Source organism: Geotrypetes seraphini, chromosome 1, assembly GCF_902459505.1.
Source record: "Geotrypetes seraphini chromosome 1, aGeoSer1.1, whole genome shotgun sequence".
Classification (NCBI taxonomy): Eukaryota; Metazoa; Chordata; class Amphibia; order Gymnophiona; family Dermophiidae; genus Geotrypetes; species Geotrypetes seraphini.
The window spans coordinates 303,207,937-303,220,604 of NC_047084.1; the positions used below are offsets into that span (position 1 = coordinate 303,207,937).

General features: G+C 41.5%; 1 protein-coding gene across 1 annotated transcript in view; it reads right to left on the bottom strand.

Annotated features, from left to right (window-relative positions):
• The window catches only part of LOC117365117 (matrix metalloproteinase-21-like), a 79,631-nt gene extending 67,256 nt beyond the window's left edge, over positions 1–12,375 (bottom strand). The window contains exons 1-2 of the mRNA XM_033955096.1: positions 12,281–12,375; positions 12,103–12,127 (exon numbers count right to left, since the gene is read on the bottom strand). The gene's annotated coding sequence lies outside the window, so the exon portion shown is untranslated. The remainder of the gene's footprint in view (positions 1–12,102; positions 12,128–12,280) is intronic.
• Between the last annotated feature and the right edge of the window lie 293 nt (positions 12,376–12,668).

Here is a 12,668-nt window from a genome sequence, read left to right on the forward strand (position 1 = left end):
AAGTACAAACTTGCCTCCAGAACAGCAGCACCTGGTATAGGACAGCCTAGCAGACCTACACACAGGGGTCTTAAGTAGCCTGGTGGGTGGGCTATTAAACCATAGAGAGGAGTAGCAAGTCCAATAGCCACTATAACCACTACATTTATTGTGGAAACTGTAAGCCCACCAAAACACAACCAAAACCTATTGTACTGCAATATAGGTGACACCTGCAGCTAAGGACTATTGGGGTGGTAGACAGGTAGATACTGTAGGTTTTGGGGAAGTTTTGGCTCATCATACACTAAAAGGGGGGTTCTGGTGAAATATGTATCTGGCACCCTTTATGGGAAGTTCACAGAGGTGCCCTCTAAGGGTGCCTCACTGCCCTGTTGGGATGTCTGTGTGGCCAGTCCATTAAGATGCTGGTCTCTCCCATGTCCAAATTGGCTTGGTTTGACATTTAGAATATGGACGTTTTTGTATTCAGAAAAGGCCAAAAAAAGTTAGATGTCCTAAGGACCAAGACATCCAAATAGCCCCCCCCCAAAATATATATATATATATATATATATATTTGGACGTCTAGCAGTTTTAAAAATGGATGTTTCCTCACCCCAAACCTTTGAATATCTTACGGGAAATGTCCAAAGTCAGACTTAGATGCACTATTGAAAATGCCTCTCTATGCATGAGGGAGATTTGCATACCTGTCACCTCTGAATTATGCAAATCTGCCTCATACATATTCATTAGGGATATCTTGAAAACCCAACTAGTTGGGGGTCCCCCAGGACAGATTTAAAGAACCACTGGTTAGAATACTATGTATTATCCTGACTTAGTTAGTGGATCCATGAGGTCCATGGTAATGCTTTGCAGAGCTTCTTGATAAAAGTGAAAGATATTTAAGGCATGTTTTGGGGATGGCGAACTGACATTCATGGCAGTAGAGGAAGTACTTCTGGTCCTCTTTATAGATCCTAGGTCTCAAGAACCAATGCATGAGTCTTTCTTGTGTTTTATTATGACTTTGTTGGCTGTCAAATAAGTGACCATAGGCTGCTCATGACCCTCTCTTCTAAGTGCTCTGCCCAATTGCTTGAATCCAGGGACTCTGCCCTTGGAATGCCCCTCTCCATCCATTTAGATCTGACATTCAGTGGTGCTATCCAGTAAAGTGCCACTGAATATGGGACAAAGTGCCCAACCCTCCATTTCTCAAATCTAAAATGCCATGTGTTTCATCTGATATCTGGCCATGTTTTCTCAAACAATGTTCTTCCATACTCTGCCATACTATTCACCATCTTTGTCCTACTATACTATATGCCATATTTACCATATTACGTCTGCCACACTGTCTACCATGCTACGACCCCTCATACCATGTCTGCCACACATGCCTGTTCTGTGTCTTCTATGCTGTGTTTTATGCCCATAGTGGTTTTATGCACCATATAGCGCCTACATAGGTGTGATTCTGCTGCCTTTTATTTAGGCACCAGTAGGCAGTGGCATAGTAGGAGGGGGCAGTCCGCTCCTGGTGCTGTCTTGATGAGGGCGCAGGTATCCATCCTCCTCTCTGTCCCCCACTCCACCTCTCCTCCCCCCACTGATGCATTTGCGCACCGCTTCCCTTCCCCGTACCTCTGTAATGTTCCTGGTGCAAGCAGCAACCTCCAACCTGCTGTTGCACCAGTGTTTCCTCTTCCTCTGACATCATTTCCTGTATCCACGCCTAGAAAGTGACATCAGAGGAAGAGTTGACGCTGCATGCCAGGACTGTTACAGAGGGAAGGATGGAGGGAAGTGATGCGCATGTGGCAGGAAGGATGGGGAAGGAGTGTGTGGAGGTGGGGGGGGCAGAGAAGAGGGTGGGAGAAGGGCACCACTGCCCTGGGTGCCTCACACCCTTGCTACGCCACTGACAGTAAGCACTTTATTGTTACCATTTTTCACTATTTTAATGGGGTTTCTCAACTTAAGCGCTGGTAAGGCGCCTACCACTGCCTGAATTTTGGCACCATTTATAGAATATCCCCCCTAACTGGATAACTGCCACTGAAAATGATTGTTGAGCCCTGAACAAGCAATTTAACTGGCTAGCAGTCATTTCTGACCAGTTACATTATTTTGAATCTTAATCCTATAAATTCAAGGTTTTTTTTCCTATTGTTTAAGTAAACATCAACTTAGATCTGGTATATCCAAGAAGTAATGTTATAAGGAACAAACATTCTGTAGCAAAGAAACAAAGATTTAGTCAAAAAAGAGGGGTGGGGGGAACAATGCTAAAAATGTCTTGGAAATCAAGGCTTAACCAACCAGAACATGTCAAGCAAGATTGAACAAGGCAGTCAAATTCTTTCTTCCATTTAAATTCTGTTACTATTTAACTAGCTTGGCTCTCCTTTTAAATTATTTTCTTTTTAAATCAAATTCTTTTTTTCCAGGAGACATGTCTGCTTTAAAAGAAAAGACAAGTAGCTTTCCCATCCCTTGAGCGAGAAAGGGGCCTTGGCTACTAAAAGGCGGATTTTTAAACGGGTACTAGAGGCTCACATTAGCTGTCAAAGATTTAGGGGTCAATTCTATAACTTGGACCCTGCATTTACATTGCCCCTTGTGTGCAGAAATTGTTAGAATACTAATATTTACATGTGTGAATGTTCACTCCTCCTTCAATATTCGCGGGGCTTAGGGGCAGAACCGGCCGCGAATATTGAAAATTCACGAATAACTTTTGGGCCGGCTACCCCCTGCCCATGCCCCCCCCCCCCCCCGCCTCCCTGCCGCCTTCCCCCAGCACCCCAGATCTTACCTGGTGGTCTAGCGGTCTTTCAGAGCAGGAGCGATCTTTCTACTCTCCTGCCCTGTGCAGATCACTCATACAAAATGGCTGCTGTGAGTTCCCTTAGTCTCTCGAGACTACGACGGGAACTCACGGCAGCCATTTTGTATGAGTGATCTGCATGGGGCAGGAGCGTAGGAAGATTGTTCCTGCCCCGAAAGACCGCTAGACCACCAGGTAAGGTCTGGGGAGGTCCTGGAGGTGGGAAGGAGGTGGTGGTGATTCCGGTTTCAGGAAATCGCGAATAATAGAAATCGCGAGTCCTATAACCGTGAATCGGGAGGGGAAAGTGTATACTTATTCACAAAGGTGTGAGCAAGCTGCTTAAGTGCTGTTCTGTAATGGTACACTTAATTCACATAGCACAGAAATGCAAGGGGAGCATATAAGGGGAAGGGTAATGGGATTTGTTATACTGCTTTTTTATGATAAAACCAAAGTGGCTTACACAGTGTATACAGGTAGTTTCTCTTTCCCTAGTGAGCTCATAATCTAAATTTTTGTACCAGAGGCAATGGTAACTGACTTGCCCAATGTCAGTAGTAGCTGCAGTAGAAATCAAACCCAGCTCCCCAGGTTCTCAGCCCGCTGCTCTAGCTATTAGGCTACTCCTTCACACACCATGGACTCAATTCTGTAAATGGATCCAAATTTTGGGTCCCATAAAAGCAAGCTAAGTGCTATTCTATAAAGTTGGGTGCTGTTTATAGAGGAGCACCTAGCGCCAGGATCTCTACCCAGGATTTACACCAACTGAACCCTGGTGTAAATCTCCATGCCTAAATTAGGTGCTGATCCTCTGAATTCTATAACACTGTATGCAAAACCTAGAAATGCAGCTGACCCACCCATGCCTTCCCTTGGCCACCCCCCTTTTAGGAGCCATATGGAAAAGTTTACATGCACATTTTTTAAAATAGAATTGCAAATATAAAGATGCACATGTAAATTCTAATTATTGTTAATTATCACCAATAATTGATAGCACCAAATTATCAGCACTAGTTGGCTCATTAAGCAGTTAAATAGCATGCACAGTTTGGGTGCGTGCCCAAATTTTGCAAACTATTTTGAGCACTATATAAATAGAATTAGGAGGCATATATGTGGGTGGAGAGTGGGCAGGATAGATAAGGCTCACGTTTACGGATATAACATATAATACTGTAAGTTATGCACACCCCTGCCACATTTAGAGGCCTCCAGTTATGACGTCTATGATTGGCATAACTGCAGATAGATAATGGAACATGGGTGCCTGGGTGCCATTATAAAATAAGTTATTATCATGCATCCTTGAGAGCACTTAAATGGGAGTGCCCAGTTGCAGAATTGTGCCATTGGAAAGCCAAGTCAAGCTAATTTTCAGCCACAACCTAGCTGACTTAATAATTCGGCACACAATGATTTTCTGTAGGGTGCTCCAGGATGAGCATGCTATAGATTAGCCTTTGAGTGCCAAATCTGGTGTTTATAACATAACATAACATAATGGCAAATTTCTAGACCGCATAGCCATAAGTTCAATTCGGTTAACAAAAGATTATGCTATGAGAAAATACAGGAATAATATGATATACAGAAATCTAATTAATCAAGAATTTGGAAAAAAGAAGTCTTCAAGAGTTTTCTGAAATGTTCATAAGATGTAGATGTAATCAATAATGGACGGAAATCTTTGTCATAGTAAACCGCTTGGTAGGAAAGACAGTGCCCATGGTGTTTCTTACTTTTACAACCCTTAACTGAAGGGAACGTAACTAGGGCATGAGAATTTCTACTATTCTCATGCGTCAGAATAACAAATCTGTTGACAAGATATAATGGGGCAACACCAAAAGCAACTTTATAATATATACATCCCAATTTAAAGATCACCTGGGCTTCCACCGGAAGACAATGCAGCTCACAATAATAGGGAGTAACGTGGTCATACTTCTTCAGACCATCAATCATTCTTACTGCTGTATTCTGAACCAGGGTCAATCTATCCACATTTTTCTTGGTACTTGTTAAATATACAATACTGCAATAGTCCAGTATACTCAGAAGTAGTGTCTGGACTAAAATTTTAAAAGCAGTGGCATTGAAGTGGGATCTGAATTTGGTTTCTATTTTGGGCATGAGGACTAAGGACCTGATTCTTTAAACAGTTCCTACATTGGACACTGCAAGGTGCCCTAATTGCAACTGTCTAGTGACGCCTAACGAAAATTCATGCACAACTTAATTGGATTTTAATGAGTTAAATGGTATGGGAATTGATCATACCATTAGCAACTCATTAAAAAAACATTTTTTAGTTGATCGGTCTTGTGTGAATATCTGCATGGCACCTAGCAATGCCTAAGTCGAGGCGCTCTCCGACGCCTACCTGAAAAGTAAGTGTGATTAGGAGTGGAGAATAAAACCTGGCCTGATATACCTGATATAGGACACCAGGCAACACCTAACTCTGCCTAGGCGCTGCTAGTTGTGATTCTATAAATGGCGCCATGCAGTTGATTGACAACCGTGCAGAGAGGTGCCCGCAACTTAGGCACCGTTAGGCACCATTTACAGGGTCATGCCCTTAATGCCCACTGAAACCTGTTGTAAATTCTGGTGCACAAATTAGTTAATGGGCTCCAATGATTTAATTATTGGCACTAGCAAACACTTAATTGGCACTAATTGTGATTTGTGTGCCAATCTGGCTAGTGCTATTCTATAACACCGGGTGCATCTTTTATGAGCACCCCTGACCCGCCCATTCCCCAACCCCTCCCATAGCCATGCTTTCTTTTCTGTTCAACTTAGGCACCAGATTGGCGCCCAAATCATAATTAATGCCAATTATTATTAATAATATTAGCTTTATTTATTTTTTTTACATTTTTATTATTTTATTTAGTTACAGTAGTGTGACTATTTAGATTGAAAATAACAAAATATAACAAAGAATACACTATCTCAAAAATCTTTAATATGAAGAATTAATATCTATATTTTCATTACCTTTCCCTACCCTACTCCCCCCCATCCCATCCCAGATGTGTAATGAAAAAACTCAGAAGGGAACATATTATTTTTTAATGTGAAACAGCAAATAAAGCCAATGGACTCCATATTTTGATAAATAAAACACTAAACCCTAAACATTCTGCGTTCATTCTCTCATATTTATATGTATTACATACATTTGTCCACCAAAATGTATAATTTAACCTGTCATGATTTTTCCAGTTTGTTGTGATCATTTGAACCGCAATTCCAGTTAAAATCAAGAAAAGACAGCTTTAATAGCTTTATTTATTTATATCCCATCATACCTTTCAGTTCAAGACGGTATACAACAAGAACAACAAGAGATGCTGTAAGGATAGCGAGGTTACATCAGTTAGATTTGGGAAGGTGTGGAAGACAGCTGAATGAATGGGGTGGTAGGGAAAGAAGACGGAGCATATAAGAAAAGGTAAAAGATTGGCGGAATTGAAGGATCAGATAAATTTGTCGAATAAGAGGGTTGTTAAGTGCTTGTTAGCGCCAGTAATTAAATCATTTGCACCCATTAATTCTTTTGGGGACCTTTATAGAATCTGGGGCTATGTGTGTTCTGCACTTTCTGAACATAGACACCGAGATTCATCACCAACAGCATACAAATTCTGTCACAAAAAAGTTAATGACAACGAAAAAGAGTTCCAGTTTATACATTTATACATGGACAAATCCCTGCGGAGTTCCACAAGGATCACCTCTCTCACCTACGCTCTTCAACCTCTTTATCTCCTCCCTAGGAGCCACTTTAGATACCCTAGATGTCACATCTTTCAGCTATGCTGATGACATCACCATAATCCTCCCCTTCGACCCATCAGAGACCACCACCACAACAAAGCTAGAAACAACCTTAGACACAGTAGAAAAATGGATGATGGATCACAAACTAAAACTAAATTCTGAAAAAACAAAATTCCTTTTGCTCGAAAAAGCCCAAACTTCTACCATCACTGAACTGAAAATCAAAAATACCAAATACCCAATACAACCCGAACTAAAACTACTAGGAGTTACGATAGACAGATGTTGCACAATACAGCCCCAAATCAACAAAACAACCCAGAAAGCTTTTCTAACCATGAGAAATCTCCGTAAAATCAGAAAATTCTTTGACCAAGCACAATTTAGACTAATCTTCCAATCCCTAGTCTTAGGTCTGCTGGATTATTGCAACTCCCTATATCTTCCTTGTCCAGCCACTATGATAAAACAACTCCAGACCATACAAAACACCGCCCTCAGATTGATCTACTCACTCAAAAAATATGATCACATAACAACTGCCTTCTTAGACTCTCACTGGTTACCCATACAAGCACGAATCCAATTCAAATTCCACTACCTGATATTCAAAGCATTACACGGCTCTTCCCCCTCCTATCTAAACAACCACTTAAACCAAATCTCCACCTCAAGACACAGAAGAACCTCGAACCTTTTCGCCTTCCCCCCACTCAAAGGCACACAACGCAAGAAAATGTTTGACAACCTTCTGGCAACACAAGCAGCAAAAATCAACCATTCCATCTCCAATCTTATGACAATATCAGACAACTTCAAAACATTCAGAAAAGAAATCAAAACCCTGCTTTTCAAAAAATTCATCCAAATATCTTAACCCCTCCTCTTTTACCTCCAGAAGATTCACCTACCTTCAGATAACCTTCCCCCAAATGACCCACCTTAACACCTTCCAATTAAACAAATACCATAAATAGATTGTAACCTACCCTCTCTAACTGCATTCCATATGTATTTTTCATACAGTTCTTCACTGTCAGTTTAATTTCCATCCTATAAGTTCACATAGAATTTTTCTTTTTTCAACCATCTTTATTTTCTCTTCTTTATTAATTTCCAGGTACTTTAGTTAGATTGTGAGCCTTCGGGACAGTAAGGGAATTTTTTAAGTACCTTCTTACTTCTCATTTATAATCTTAATGTATATTTTCTTCAAACCGCTTAGAACCTAACCGATGTAGCGGTATATAAGAAATAAATTACATTACATTACATTACATTTATATTTTTACTAGTGTTACAGTAACGGGTGCTAGAATAGCCTCACCTATATCCTGACCCCACCCATGGCCCTCCATCTGGCCTCCTGGACCCCCATTACTTACCCGAGGCGGTCCTGATGTACCAACCTTTCCTCCCTCAGTGTCCCAAAGCAGTAGCGGTACACCCTCTCTGACCCTATTGCACCCCTTTTGCCATATTTCCCTTTCCTGTCCCCTCCATCCTTCCCCAAGGCCATCTCTCTCTCTCCTGCTCCTGCTGTACAGACAGGCAGCCTTGAATGCTTGTAGGGTCTGCTGGAGTATATTAGGGGGGGATAGATTCTGTAAAAGTACAAAATTACCAGCGCTTTTTCCTAATTTTTTTTTTGTGAGCTACCTAGTCTCCAGGGCGCCAATTCTTCATTCAGGGCATATGCCCACCAGCCATTCTTCCGGCCGCATGCCCTTTTCCCCCAAACCGGAAACAGGAACCGCAATTGGAGGCAGGAAGGCGCCAACGTGGGCTGACAAAATGAAATCCAAATCCTGCTCCGGCCATTCTTCTGGCCGCACACCCGCTTCCCCCAAACCGGAAACAGGAACTGCAGTCGGAGGGGGAAAGCGCCGACATGGGCTGACAAAATGAAATTCAAATCCTGCCAGGCCATTTTGCTCGGGCCGCTTTGGTGGACTGGATGGAGGACCTATAGAGCAGGGAGGCCGGCGCTTTACAATTTCTCTTCCAGCCGCTGGCACTGGTAAGCGCGCATACGCACTCCTGCCGCCAAGGACCTACTGATCATGGATCAGAGATCACGGAAGCACGTGGGTAAGTGCGCGCATGCACGCTTAGGGTTTTATTATATTAGATGCCTGTCGTATTTTATGTACAGGACATATATATATGATATGAATATATGATGTTTTAATAAATTGATTGTCCTCTGTGTCCTGTCCCTACTTCTTTTTCGTTGTCATATCCTACATGTGGGGGTTGTTCTTTCCTTTGTATTGTGTGATACAAAAAAGTTAACACTTGCTCAACTGTGCATTGTGTTCTGGTTAAAATGGGCAGACATGTTTTATAACAAGGGCTTTTATCGAAGGGGTTCTCAGGGGTACTGAGTTCCAGCACCTTTTCCATTGTTGATAAAAAAGCTCCGGTTCAGTGCATTCAGTGCTGCCTTTTCATGGATTCTGAGGCTGGTTGGAGGGGGGGTGGGGGGCTAGCTACTGTGGGATGGGTCAATCTGTGACCACCCTGCTCCCAAAGAATGACCTGGTATTTGAGTACTAGCACCTTTTTAGCTAGAAAAAATGCACTGCTTTTAATATACACACATAAGTACCCATGCTGTCCCAGCTTTGCTTTTTTCCACTTCCTGGAATGTCTACACTTATGAGTATATCACAAAAAAGTATGTGTAATGTGATAGCAGTGTATGCATGTGTACACTCCCAGACAAATGTAAAAGCCTGCTCTGGAACCGTAATAAAGTTAAGCCCATCTGGTCTATTCTGATATTTAGTGATGGCCTGAGAAAGTTAAAAGTGTAAAAGTTATCTGGATAGCTCTATGGCAGGGGTGTCAAAGTCCCTCCTCGAGGGCTGCAATCCAGTCGGGTTTTCAGGATTTCCCCAATGAATATTCATGAGATCTATTTGCATGCACTGCTTTCATTGTATGCTAATAGATCTCATGCATATTCATTGAGGAAATCCTAAAAACCCGACTGGATTGCGGCCCTCAAGGAGGGACTTTGACATCCTTGCTTTATGGGAATATTTTCAGCAGCAGATTTATCTGAAATCAGCCTCTCTGAATGTCTGGGTAGAGTTATCTAGAAAATTTACCTATTTGCTGGCTCATTGAATACTGAGTTTAATGAGAAGAGGGAGTTGAAATGCCATTTCTCCATTCATTGTGTCATAGTGAGCGAGAGATGGAACAGTCTGAGGTTTTCTTCTTTTTTTTTTTTTATATATATTTCTTTATTGAGCAAACCAGTACACACATAACATAACAGAGTAAAGGGACATCCATCAATCCAGAAAAAAACGCCCTACCGGGCATACAGAGAGCAAAGGTCACAAACACAACCAAGATCAGATGTCTCAGGAACAAGAGGTGCTCAATACAATTTTCCATATAAAACCCTCGGAAAACCCCCTCAGGACATATCGTAGCACCTGTGGCTTTGCACTTCCAGTCTCTGCTGGAGTAATGGTATCATAAGTCTTCATGATTATACAGAAAACTTTCTCCTTTTTTCTCCCAGGCATTATACCACAATCCACAGCCAGAGATCTTAAATCATAGTTCCCAGTAGATACATACTGAGCCAAGTAACTGGGCTTTACACCACTATGAAATGACTTAGGCCTTTAACTAAGCTGCGGTAGCATTTTTAGCACGCGCTGAAGATTAGCGCACGCTAACCCCTGCGCTATGCAGAAAAACTGAAGCCAGTTCTATGTAGGCATTAGAATCTAGTGCACGCGGCATTGTAGCGCGTGCTAAGCACATGCTAAAACCGCTAGCTTAGTAAAAGGAGCCCTTAGACTCACTCAATCCCGGATTCTTCTGAAACCCATTCTGTCCCTGAGGAGCAGATACCAGACTTGGGAATTGAACCCACATCCCCGTGATAGCACCATGCAGCACTATCCCTGAGCTGGATATACTCAATTTTTTTTTTTGCAATGTTTCACATTGAAAGAGAAGTTTAGCAATGCAAGACAACTCGTGAAAGAAAAGAGAGGATTTCACAAGTGCTTAGCTATGCCGACTGTTTGCCAGTTCCATTCTATCTTTCTGTTTCAGAGATGGATTGATGGCTATTTGCTCTCTCCTGGCACAGGGGATCTTTCCACTGTTTGTTTTCAAATCCTCCTACATAGACAAACTAAGGAGCATATTAAAATTGTTTAGCTTTCTAGATCGCACACCAGTCACTGATATGCATGCTGATGCCAACCATCTGCTTCCCTCATGTCAAAAACAAAATTATTTGACTAGCTCGAAAGCCTATAAAACCGAAGATGTATATCATGAACAGAGATAAGATAATCATACTCCAGTGCTTGCAACTAATGGACTCAATCAAAGGATTAAGAAAAAATGCCATATTGGTAAGATAGAGAACAGGGGAACAAGGATGAAAACCATGCAGGATTCTGGGATCCACTAGCAGATGTGAAACCCCCAAAATAACAAAAACAAAAATCATCAACAACAACTAGGTGAAAGAAAAAAATGAAAGCCAAAAACATAGACAAGTGTAACAAAGGAAGATCTGAGGTACAGACTAATGGAGGAGTGAAAAAGAGGAGAGAGAAAAAAAATGGAAAGAAAGGGCTAGACCAGGGATAGGCAATTCCGGTCCTCGAGAGCCGGAGCCAGGTCAGGTTTTCAAAATATCCACAATAAATATGCATGAGATCTCAAGGAGGCAGTGCATGCAAATTCATCTCATACATATTCATTGTGGATATCTTGAAAACCTGACCTGGCTCTGGCTCTCGAGGACCGGAATTGCCTACCCCTGGGCTAGACCGATATGGAGAAAGAAAGAGAGAGATGATCAAGAGTATATGTGTGAAAGACAATGAGAGAAGTTGACTGATTACCAATATGGAACATCACCAGAATTCTGGAATTGTCCTTGTTATTATTACCATTTTTCTAATGTACAATTTTATCATATTGTTAGTACTAATATTTTTGCCACTTAACATCCTTTCCAGCATATCTACAAGTATGCATACAAGGTTTCCTGAATCTGAATGTTACCAGAATCTGAGTGAAAAGAGAGTGGAAAAGAAAGAAACACACAAAAAAGAGAAAGTGTGAGCAAACAAGAGTGTGACAGAAATGGGGGAAATGGTACAGTGATAAAAGAGACAAGATTTTAAAAAGGAACTGAAAAAGGAACAACAACAAAAAAAAAGAGAATAGGAGAAACAGGAGACTGGGACAGAAGAGAAGAATGAGAGAGAACAAGAAAGAGAATGAGAGAAGGAAGAGGTACAACAGGAGGCAGACTTTTTATCCTAGAATGCCACTACTTAATACAGTACCAACAGAACTGGATGTAGAGACTTAAGCCAGTCACAGATGATTTAAGTCCAAGAAAAAGATGTCACTTACAACTCATGTACACATTTAATGAACAAAAAGGTCACCGTACATTAACCACAGAAAGACCAGGTTTCTCTTACCAGTTTCTTTCAATTCTTAGCAGATCTACAAAAAAAAAAAGACAAAAGAATATATAATAATATGTAAAGATGGGTTGCCAGAAATACATACAATACCAGCAGGGAAAGTTTAAATGAGTGAAGCAGTGAGAAAATGACAGCTTCGGGGGGTTTATTTCCTCAGTTCCATTAAGCTTACCTTCCCCTAAGTGCTGCTGCGTCCTCACGTGGTCCCTCTACCTGCGCTGAAGGCTGGAATGGATTTCAGCCCCTGTCCTAGAGAAGTTTAGCAGTGGAACTCATTTACTGGGAATTCAGCTCTGGCAAATACATTTTACACTGACTCATAGGGGAGGGAGCTTGTATCAAGCCAATCGGCAAGGGAACAGGGGGAACTGCCTTTTGCTTAAGCTTTATAATACTGAATGGACACCTGCATGGCTTAATTAATTGAACCTCAAAATATTTTTCTTATATACCTGCCAATAAGGTGGATCACTTTAAGAACTGATGTGTTAAAATTTGTGAGATGGTTAAAGTGACATTACTGTGCTACAGGGATTTCTGACCTTTGCCTCTGAAATAGT